Genomic DNA, 11,060 nt, shown 5'->3' with positions numbered 1-11,060 from the left:
AATGAAGTTTTCATAAATCCCTATTTAGGGAAGAAGAGCAGCAGTCAGGTTTGGCCTGAAAAGCACAGACTTTTTCATAAATACCTTTTTGAAGAAGAGCATCACCCAGGTTTGCCTTGGAGAGCGCAGATTTTCCCCTGCTCTGGAAGTGCCAGCAGACACTTTTTCCCCATTGCATCCCAGTCCAGCTGCTCCAGAGGATGCAGCACCTTCAGGGAGGATTCCACTTGAAACAAACCCCATGGATTTCTGTTGTTGCTGCCCATGGATGAAGCTTGAATGTTTTTTCCATCAGAAATCAGAGGGGTGTAATGGTCCTTGGCTCTGCATCCTTCCCCCAGGGCAGGTGGTACCAAACTGCGCTCTCCAACCACAAATCCCCAAACCCCTCTGGGACTGCAGAGATAAAAGCAAATCTCTCTGTAATTAATATGTTTGATAAGTAATGGGCAGCCATTTAAAACCCAGGAGATGCAAGTGGTGGCAGAAGTGGCTGAAGATGGCAGTGAGAGAAGGTTGGAGAACAGGAGCCAAGCAGGGACTGGGCTGGGATAGGAACTGCTCGTAGCTCACAGGGCAGGTTCACTGGGACTCCAGAAGAAAGGGGAAACTGAAAATCAACACTCCAAAAGCTGTAGCTGACATAAAAGGATCCTGCTGCCGCATCAGCACTGCCAAAACTTTACATGAGCAGCCAGCACCCAGCTGGGGCTGACCAACATCCCAGGATGAGCTGTTGTCCCAGCCCCACTGCTCAGATTGTACAGCAGCTTCAGAAGCAGCTGCCATACTTTGTCCCTGACCAGCAAAACCAGATCAACCCTGCTCTGATCTAGCTTCTAGTTGGTGGCTGGCTAAATCAGTGTTAGCTGCTGGCCTCCTGATCATCTGGTGTCACATTTCCCCCTAGAATCAGCCCAAAGGAGCACATTTTAATTTGGGGAGTGTTGGGGAAGATGAAAAAGCCTTATCAATATGATTGCCTGGCAAAAGATTTTGAGAATATAGAAACTATAAGGGAGATTGAAATGAAAGCAAGCTTTGAGATCCCTCAGTTAATGAACAACTGGAAAACAATGGTGTGGCCAGCTGAAGGTAATCCCCTTTTGATGGAACAACACCCTCTGCTTGCAGACAGGCCCAAGGGTCAGAGCAGACCCTGCCAGCTTGGCAGAAGGGGCCCAAAGAGGAGTTTTTAGGGTTTAAAATGTATCACAGTATGGTAATGTAATGATTCTTATAAGCTGTATGTAAATGCTGTAGGATTTGTATCTTGTACTAGATTGGTTGTGAGAATTAGAATATTCAGCACAGAAGAAGATTTATTGTATTGTGATGAGAATCTTGCACTCTTATGCTTTTGCTCTCTTATATTTTTACTCTCTCACCCTCTCACCCTCTCTGCCCCTCTCTCCTCTCTTTGCTGCTCTGAGCTGTGTTTGGCAGCTCCCAGCAAGGCCCTGCACCCAGGCCCTTTGCCATAAACCCCAAATCCCAGCAGGGCCCTGCCCCCAGGCCCTTTGCAATGAACCCCAAATCCCAGCAGGGCCCTGCACCCAGGCCCTTGGCAATAAACCCCAAATCCCAGCAGGGCCCTGCACCCAGGCCCTTGGCAATAAACCCCAAATCCCAGCAGGGCCCTGCACCCAGGCCCTTTGCAATAAACCCCAAGTTCCAGGCCTGGCTGCAGAGATCTCTCGTCTCCGTCCGTCCTGACCATCCTAGCCCCCAACACTCCTACATGGGGGAAGGCAAATCTCTTTGTTGTGTTTGACCTGAAACTCCAGCTTGCCTGTAATTCACAGGGAAGGCTTTGTTGTCCTGTGCTTGCAGAGCCAGGCTCAGCTCAGCTCTGATGCCTCAGCTCTCTGCAGGCGTGACCCTCACGTGTGCCTCCAACACTGGAACAGTTTTCTTATGGGAGCCTGAGGGAATCAGGAAGGAGAAATGGGGAAGCATCCATTCCAAGCCTTGATTTCTGAAGAGGAGAGTACCACAGGCTGACTGATATCCTCACACCAACAGGGGGCAAAACCAGCTTTCCTGGCTTCTCTATTCAGGTTTTGCCTGTAACCCATTGAAGCACAAAGAGCTTGGACTTCAGGAGCTCATAATGACTGAAGAGAAAAATAAACACATTGTACTACAAACTTACATACTTTTGAAGTGTTATAGTTTCTCTACCACATCCTACCAGTATCAGCAAACACTAGGAAAAAACCAAGGAAATAATCTCTTTTATTTAAAGTACTCTGAATGGCGAGACCTGACCTTTGTTTAAGAATTGTTGAAGTTGGAAAAGACCTTAAAATTCATCAAGTCCAGCCTTTGACTGAATACCACCAATAATACTGGAATTCTAACCTGAAAAGGAAAAAAACAACGCTTTGCACTGTGCAAAAGGCCTGGTTTCACTTGAGTGCTTTTTGTGCTGTAGTATCAGAACAAGGCAAGGGAAGTCTGCGTCCTGACTTGCGCCAAAGATGCCAGGCAGTCCTACAGAAGCCTGTGTGCTAAACTTAACAGACTCTGCACTCCCTTAGCCAGAGAGGCAATCTTTGTTTCTTCAAGCATGGCAGAGAACTGCCTGTTGTGATGTCCCTGCTGTCATTTTGGTGTTCACATCTGCCATTTTCACTGCTGGGTGATTTCCTGACTCAGTGGGGTTAGGAACTTCCCTGAATTACTGTTTTTCTTATTTTTTCCTCCTAATATTGCCCTCAGGTTAACTCTCCTTTCCCTTTCTTCATGTGAACAAACAGACTGAAAACATTTCCTACAGCTCCTTGCTCTTAGTGAAACATCAATTCCAGGCTCTTTAAGAGTAGCTCTCCCTCAGTTTGCTCCTTCCCTTGCTCTCCCTTCTCTCCAGGCTGTGCCTGTGCTCCCTGCTCGGAGTCACCCAGCCCCGAGTGCTGCTGGCACAGGGCCACCTCACAGCCCAGATGGTGCCACCTGCTGCTCCTGCCAGGGGCTCTGGAGACCAGCTCCTCATTCCAGACACAAATCCAAATGTTGGGGAAGATGAAACAGGAAAGCCTTATAGATATCAATATATAAATATTATGTATAATATTTATATATAATATATAATATATAAATATATTATATTAAGTATATACTATATACTATATAACATAGTATATATATTATATATAATCTATTTAATATATAATATATTACATATATCTATTATATCTATCTATTATATATATTATATTTAGAGAATATGGAAACTATAAGCAAGATTGAAATGCAAGCAAGCTTTGAGATACCTCAGTTACTGAACAACTGGAAAACAATGGTGTGGCCAGCTGAAGGTAATCCCCTTTTGATGAAACAACACCCTCTGCTTGCAGACAGGTCCAAGGGTCAGAGCAGACCCTACAGCTTGGCAGAAGGGGCCCAAAGAGGAGTTTTTAGGGTTTAAAATGTAACACAGGATGGTAATGTAATGATTCTTATAGGCTGTATGGAAATGCTATAGGATTTGTATCTTGTACTAGATTGGTTAGTGAGAATTAGAATATTCAGCACAGAAGAAGATTTATTGTATTGTAATGGGAACGTCACTCTCTCATTCTCTTTACCACGCTCTTGCCTTCTTTCTTGTCACTGTCATATTTTCTGAAAAATCACTTTGCTCAGGGTTCTTCTCCTGGGAAGCTGAGGAGCCTCAGAGAGAAATGAAAACAATAATTATGTGATTTGCTTCTCCTGTGTTTGCTGCTTTGGACTGTGGTCTGGAGATTGTTTACCAACTGGTCATTGTTTGATTGGTTTCATGTGAATTGTTTTAACTTAATGGCCAATCACCATCAGCTGTGTCGAGGCTCTGGAGAGTCACAAGTTTTCATTAGTATCTTGTCAAGCCTTCTGTAAGTATCCTTTCTCTATTCCTTGGTATGGTTTTAGTATGATATGATATGATATGATATGATATGATATGATATGATATGATATGATATGATATGATATGATATGATCCTTCTAAGAACATGGAGTCAGATTCACTCATCTCTCACCTCATCCTGGGAACGTCTGAAAATATCACACTTTCTCTTTACCTCTCTCTCTCTCTCTGGGGCCTGCTCTGAGCTGTGGCTGGCAGCTCCCAGCAGGGCCCTGCACCCAGGCCCTTTGCAATAAATGCAATAAACCACAAGTTCCATGACCTGGCTTCAGAGATCTCTGTCTCTGTCCGTCCTGACTGTCCTACCCACCGTCCCTACAGCCCCTCACATCAGGGAAGGAGCTGCTCCCTGCTTCCCTCCTGAAAGATGCTCTGGGATTTTTGAGGTCCCCCGTCATGGGGAGGAAAGATGAATTTGACTCCATGTTCTTAGAAGGTTTATATTATATTATATTATATTATATTATATTATATTATATTATATTATATTATATTATATTATATTATATTATATTATATTATATTATATTATATTATATTATATTATATTATGCTATGCTATGCTAAAACTATACTAAAGAATAGAGAAAGGATCCTTACAGAAGGCTTAACAAGATACTAATGAAAAACCTGTGACTCTCTAGAGTTTCGACACAGCTGGCTGTGATTGGTCATTAAGTAAAAACAATTCACATGTTGGATAAACAATCTCCAGCCACATTCCAAAGCAGCAAAACACAGGAGAAACAAATGAGATAATATTGTTTTCCTTTTTCTCTGAGGCTTCTCAGCTTCCCACAAGAAGAAATCCTGGCAAAGGGATTTTTCCAGAAAATATGACAGTGCCAGGATGCCTTCACCCCTCCTGAAGACATCTTTGTTTAGCACCATCTGAATCTGCTCCAGGCTCCCTGGCTGAGGCATGGGGCAGGCTGCTGCTCACCTAGGTGAGCTAGCACCTCTCCTCCTTGCAGCTGCTGTCCTGGTGAGGACTGTCACTTTGGGGCTGGTTATTCTTGGTTTTGTCCACCCCATGGTCTGTGGGTTTTTCCCAGCTGTTGTGGCAAACAGAAAGGAACCAAAAGCTCTTCTGCCAGCTGGTGTGATGTAACCTCTCCCAGCTTCTGATGAGCTTGCTGGTGGTTGTTTGGAATGGTACTGCTCCACTCACATTGTGCTCTTTGTTTCAGTGCTCTAGAAATGTGGATTTAGGGCTTTAGGTCTTGCAAGTTGTGATTTTGCTTATGGATGCTATTGTACCCTCTGGAGACTTCATAGCACCAGAGATTCTACAATGGGGCATTAGTTTTCTTAGAAAAGTAATACTTTTCTAAGTATATTTCTTAGAAAATAATACTTTTCTACTGCTGTGGCTGAAACAATCATGAGATGGCCACAGCAAAAATGTTATCCTGGAATATAGGGGCACAGTTTGGGGTCACTGGGATGGGGCTGTGCTGTGGGCACAGTTTGGGGTCACTGGGATGGGGCTGCAGGCACAGTTTGGGGTCACTGGGATGGGCTGCAGGCACAGTTTGGGGTCACTGGGATGGGGCTGCAGGCACAGTTTGGGGTCACTGGGGTGGGGCTGTGCTGTGGGCACAGTTTGGGGTCACTGGGGTGGGGCTGCAGGCACAGTTTGGGGTCACTGGGATGGGGCTGCAGGCACAGTTTGGGGTCACTGGGGTGGGGCTGTGCTGTAGGCACAGTTTGGGGTCACTGGGGTGGGGCTGTGGGCACAGTTTGGGGTCACTGGGATGGGGCTGCAGGCACAGTTTGGGGTCACTGGGATGGGATGGCCCAGCCCCATCCCCAGTGGGCACAGCTGTGAGCAGCACTGACAGCAATGAGCCATGGGGTGCCCAGGTGTGCTGAGCAACCACCAAAGAGAGCAGAGGGCACACAGGGGCAGGGCATCAACATGAAGGGTGTAAAAGATTGGGCTAAAGAACAAGAAGGGCAGATGCTTGCAGCCTTCTGATGTAGTGTGGAGCTGCTCTGTGTATTGTGGCCAGCTTGATTGTGGTGTTTGCTGCAACACTGGAGCCAGTTCTTATTGATGGGAAAGTAAATGGAGGCATGTGGAAAGGTCAGTGCATGGCCATGTGTGTGCAGAGAATATAGAAAAAGGTGCCACTTTCTGGGATGCCCACACCCAGCTGGATTGTGGCTATGCTGGAGAGAGGAGTTTAGGTGGGGAGTAGCAAAGTTGAAAGTGTGGTGAGTGATTGTTTCATATTAGCAAGTATAATTTGGGTTTGAGCTCTCCTTTCCTTTGGGGCAAAGGGATGTATGAAGGTGTTTGGGAAATGCAAGACAGAGAGCAAATATTATGCAAAGCAAAGGCTTAGAGAGCCCCTGAAGAACCATAAGATAAAGCTGAGCTCTACCTCCTCTGTAACTTGAAGTTAGTTTGAGAAGCCAGAATTAGGAAAAGCCCAAGACACTGTGTGTGCTCATCCTGGGACTTGTCCAGCCCCCGTCACTGTGGCAGAAACACAGAAATGCCACCTACCACATCCCACAGCTGTGAGCTGTGCCCACCCTGCCACAGCTCTGCTCCAACACCCCCTGACCCAACATGACCCCTGCTCTGCAACAAATCCAATGTGAGCAGTGACACAGCTGCCATCCATAGCCTTCTAAATCCTGCAGTGGATTAGAAATGTATTTATAGGAGCTGAGATGAATATTAATAAGTAGTTCCTCCCTGAAATCTAAATGTCTCCTGAAATCACCAGCTTTTCAGCCAACATAAATTAGCATAAAACTACTGCTAATCTCTGTCCTGGGTGAGGGGTTGGAAAGCAGCCCCGCAGCACAGCAACTCAGAGTCTAATTAAAAGCACCAGCTCAATCAGTAGTTCAGTGGATGGGACCTCCTGTCTATTAATTAGCAGGATGCTGCTGTAATCTCATCCCTCACCAGGCAGATCACTCATATCCCCTTTAATGGCTCCAAGTGGTCACTACAAGTCCTTCTAGATGTGTTTGCCACAGCAGCTGCTTTGCCCTGTGGAGGGATAATCAATAGTTTGTCTCTTCTCAAAAAAACACATTGGTGAAAATGTGCCTGGGTTTGGGGTTTGTTCAAGTGCTGGGAATCCTGACCAGTGTTCTCCATTTCATATCTAAATTCTCCATTTTGTAGATGTAGAAGCACAGATTTAAGAATATTCTGGACTCTAATCTGAGCTGGTATCTCTCATGTAGACCAGGTAAGACCCAGTCACCAGACAGGCACCTTGGGTGGGCTCTTTCTCAGCACAGAGCTGAGCCATTGACAGGAACATGAGGGAAAAGCATGTGGGCTGTGGCTTGTCTGAATTTCTGCTCTAGCTTCAGCCCTTGGGGTCCTGCTGTGTCCCTGGGCACCCTGGTTCTGTGGCTGATTTCTCTTTCTGTTCCGGAGTGGATGTAAATTGTTATTTGGACTAGGCTGATTAAAAAGGAAGTTTTGACTGTGTTTATAATTGTGCTAGGGGTATTTTTGAGGTCGTTGGATAGAAGAGGGAATAGAATGGGGGTGGACAGGGTTACTAGGGTTAAGAGCATAAATGTGTTTAGGACCAGTGAGAGGTCCATTACTTTCACTTGGACTTGCACCAAGATGAGTTTTGCTCCTTCAAAACAGGCAGCACAGCAAGTCTGCAGGGAACATCAGACCTGCTCCCTGACAGCCTCTGAAAAATCCAGGAGGACTCTGCTTAAAGCACTACTGAAAATGTTTCTGCATCTAAACCCTAATCAGTTGTTGTTGGAGGAAGAGGGAAATATGATCAGCAATTCACTGCATAAATTAGGAGCTCTTCTAGAGCTGGCTGAAATTAATTCCTGGCCATGGGGATGTGAGAAGATGGGCTGAGGGCAGATGGATTTGTGCTGCCTCAAATGCCAGAGTGTGTAAGATCAATGCTGTGCCTTGGACAGCACTGCTCAAAGGAAACCACCTGCACCCAGCCTGCAGGGATGGGAGAGAAAAGGGACTCTGACACTGCTAAATCACAGTGACCATGTGCAATGGGGTCAACTTCCATGTGCCAGCACTGAGAGGCCAGCAAGAATGCCATGGGATGAGTTAAAGGCTATTGAAATGGGTAAAAATTCCATGGGATGAGTTAAAGGCTATTGAAATGGGTAAGAATTCCATGGGATTAGTTAAAGGCTATTGAAATGGATAAGAATTCCATGGGATGAGTTAAATATCCATAACTGTTGTGGTGTGCTGTAATGTCCCATTTTGGCCTTCCAGGTCACCTCCCCAGGTGTGCCTATATCTCTCTCCCTTCCCCCTTGCCCCCATGCTGAGTGAGTCCTGTCAATCAGGCTTAACATTCCAGCAAGGCGTCGTGTGGTTGGTCAAGTTCAAAGGATGCCCCTATGCCCAGAGGTCATTGGCCTGTCTGGGTGTCATCTTCCCCTGAGACCCTGCCCCTCTCACCTGGTTGGTGGCTCACCTGTACCTCCCCTCCCCCTGTCCCTGAGCTTAAAAAGGTGATCAGACCATGCGGTCTGGATTCTGTTGGAGCAGCTGCTCACATTCAGACCTCTGTAACCATGGAATGAACCTCTGGACATTAAACCCTCCTGCAGAATCCTCTCCTTTTTCTCTTCACCATTGCCTGAAGCCATTCCTCCTGAGGTAAACGGGGTTCCTAACAAGCCTGGACTTGTTCAGTGCCCAGCTGCAATCTCCAGCAAGCCAAGGTATCTCTGGGGTGATACACCACAGCTGCTGCCTTTGGCCCGGCAGCGAGGGTCAGACTGGCCCAGGCACAATCTAACTGGTAATATTGGGAGCCTTTTTCCAATACATAAGAGAGATGGGTATTTTGGGGAATACCATAAAGCTGTCACTACTGCAGAGTGGTTGGCTGCAGTCTAAAGCACCCAGGTGTTCTCTTCAGCCTCTGAGCTCCTTCAGAGTTTTGGCTGCAATGGTACAGTGTGGGGTCTTTGCTTCATTTTTGCCAGGGTTGGGATTAAATGCCTGATGTGAGATGCTATTTCTTGTTTGGGCTCAGATGTTTATTAGTTCTTATTCATGTTACAGTCTCACAGACCCTGAGTTCTACAGCACTTCACTCTAACAAACTAAAAATGGAGCCCCATCTCTCTCTCTACAAGGCCTTTTAAGGATAAACTGTATAATTATGAAATGACACCTAAATTATTTTACTTTTATGTAGGGGGATAGAATATAAGAAAATAGAGATAATGTAGAAAGTAACCTTACCCCTAAGGAGTTGCAGCTGGGCCAAAGATTAGGAACAGCCTGATTTTACCAGGTCACAGCTGTATCCAATGAGAAGAAAATGCTATAAAAGAGTGGGGTGGTGTTGAGAAGGGAGCTGGAGTCAGTGCTTTGTTAAGAAGAGTCAGTGCTCTGAGGAGCTGTCCATGAGGAACACCAAGAAGGTGTGAAACCTTTGTGATAAGGAGACAACCGTATGGAACCCCTGTGATAAGATGACAACACTTTTAACCCAATAACCAACCACCCATGGCCTGCAACGGGGACTTTTTTTTATCCAATTGCACAAAACCACCCAAACCCATGGAGAAAGTGAAGAAGAAGAACCAGCCTCTGATCTGGTTCAAATTATAAACTGGTGTAGCCTAAGGAAGGGCTATTCTGCTTCTGATCCTGGCCTGAGTAACCATTCAAAATTATTTGAGAGAAGCTGAACAGGGGGAGAAAGATGTGATGAAAATATTACTATATTCCAAACCCTTAAACTCTTAAGTTGTCCACCCTGTGATATTGCACACTTCTATTCAAACTCCACACCCACAATCCCAGTTCCATCATTCCATTTTGGAAGCTTCTCCACAGCCTCAGGTCAGTGCAGAGTTCTCTTGGGGGCCAGTGTGTGGCAGCACAGAAAGTCTGACACTCTCAGCACCCAGGGTTCCAGCAGAGCTTGGGGCAGGGAAGGCAGCTGGTCCCCAAGGCTGTGACAGCCCCGTGGCTGTGGCAGCTGCTGGGAGCTCAAACCCTTCTTGGATTGCCATCTGCTGGCACCGCATCTAACTGCTGGGGACAGAGGGGACACTGCAAACCGGGACAGGAGGTGATGTGTCCTGTGACTCCTCCTGTTCGAGTGTCTTCCTTGGGCTGACTCCATAAGGCTCATTACAGCTGTTTCAATGCAATATTGACTGAGCCAAAACTCCATCTAGGGAGAGTTGTTTTTTTCCCCTGAAATAGCCCGATTTATAAACTGGTGTAGCCTAAGAAGGGATCTTCTGTTTCTGATCCTGTCAGGCAGTCCATACCTGAATAACCATTCAGAATGGTTTGAGAGAAGCTGAACAGGGGGAGGAAGATGTGATGAAAAGCTCGTTGGGGAGATAAGGCCAGGGAGATCACTCAGCAATTACTGTCACGGGCAAAACAGATTCGTCCTGGGGAAATTAATTATTACAAATCAAATCAGAGCAGGGCAGCAAGAAATAAAAGCAAATAATGAAATATCTTCCCCCAGCCCTCCCTTCTCCCTGGGCTCAGCTTCTCTCCTCCTCTCACACATCTCGCTCCTCTCTGAGCCCTGATGGTGCTGTGCAGTTTTGGGGTTTTTTTCCCCCATTTTTCATTACATTATCCCAGAGGCGCTGGTGCTGTCGGTGTGCGCTGGTCACCCTCGTGTGCAGGGACAGCACAGCGCTGTGTGACAGCGCTGCCAGCCCGAGCCGTGCCCGTCCCGCTGCTCGGTGTCACCACGCGGTGGCACCGCGGGTCCCTCCGGTGACCGAGCCTGGCACGGGCATCGCGCCCAGGGCGCTGAACTCACCAATATTGGAGCCTCATCAATATTTCCTGTCCTTTCTTCCACGCTCACAGGGACACATTTGTTAATAATGTCACTGTATGTGAGTGGGGTGACTTAAAGGATCACTGAAATGAGGATTTTGGGGAGTACCACAAAGGTGTCTCTGCTGCAGAGTGGCTGGCTAGGGTCTAAACACCCAGGTATTTTCTTTGGCTGGGGTGTGTGACATAATCATTTAATAGCATAATTAATATTAATATTTAATATAAATAATATATACTATAATATAGACAATAATTATATTAAATACTCTCAATTTATTATCATCATAGATATTATTTCTATTAACTATTAAGTTATATTAAATATTATAT

This window comes from Melospiza georgiana, chromosome 12 (genome assembly GCF_028018845.1).
Source record: "Melospiza georgiana isolate bMelGeo1 chromosome 12, bMelGeo1.pri, whole genome shotgun sequence".
Taxonomy (NCBI): Eukaryota; Metazoa; Chordata; class Aves; order Passeriformes; family Passerellidae; genus Melospiza; species Melospiza georgiana.
The sequence above is the reverse complement of the archived record's forward strand: the minus strand, read 5'-3'. Positions refer to the sequence as shown.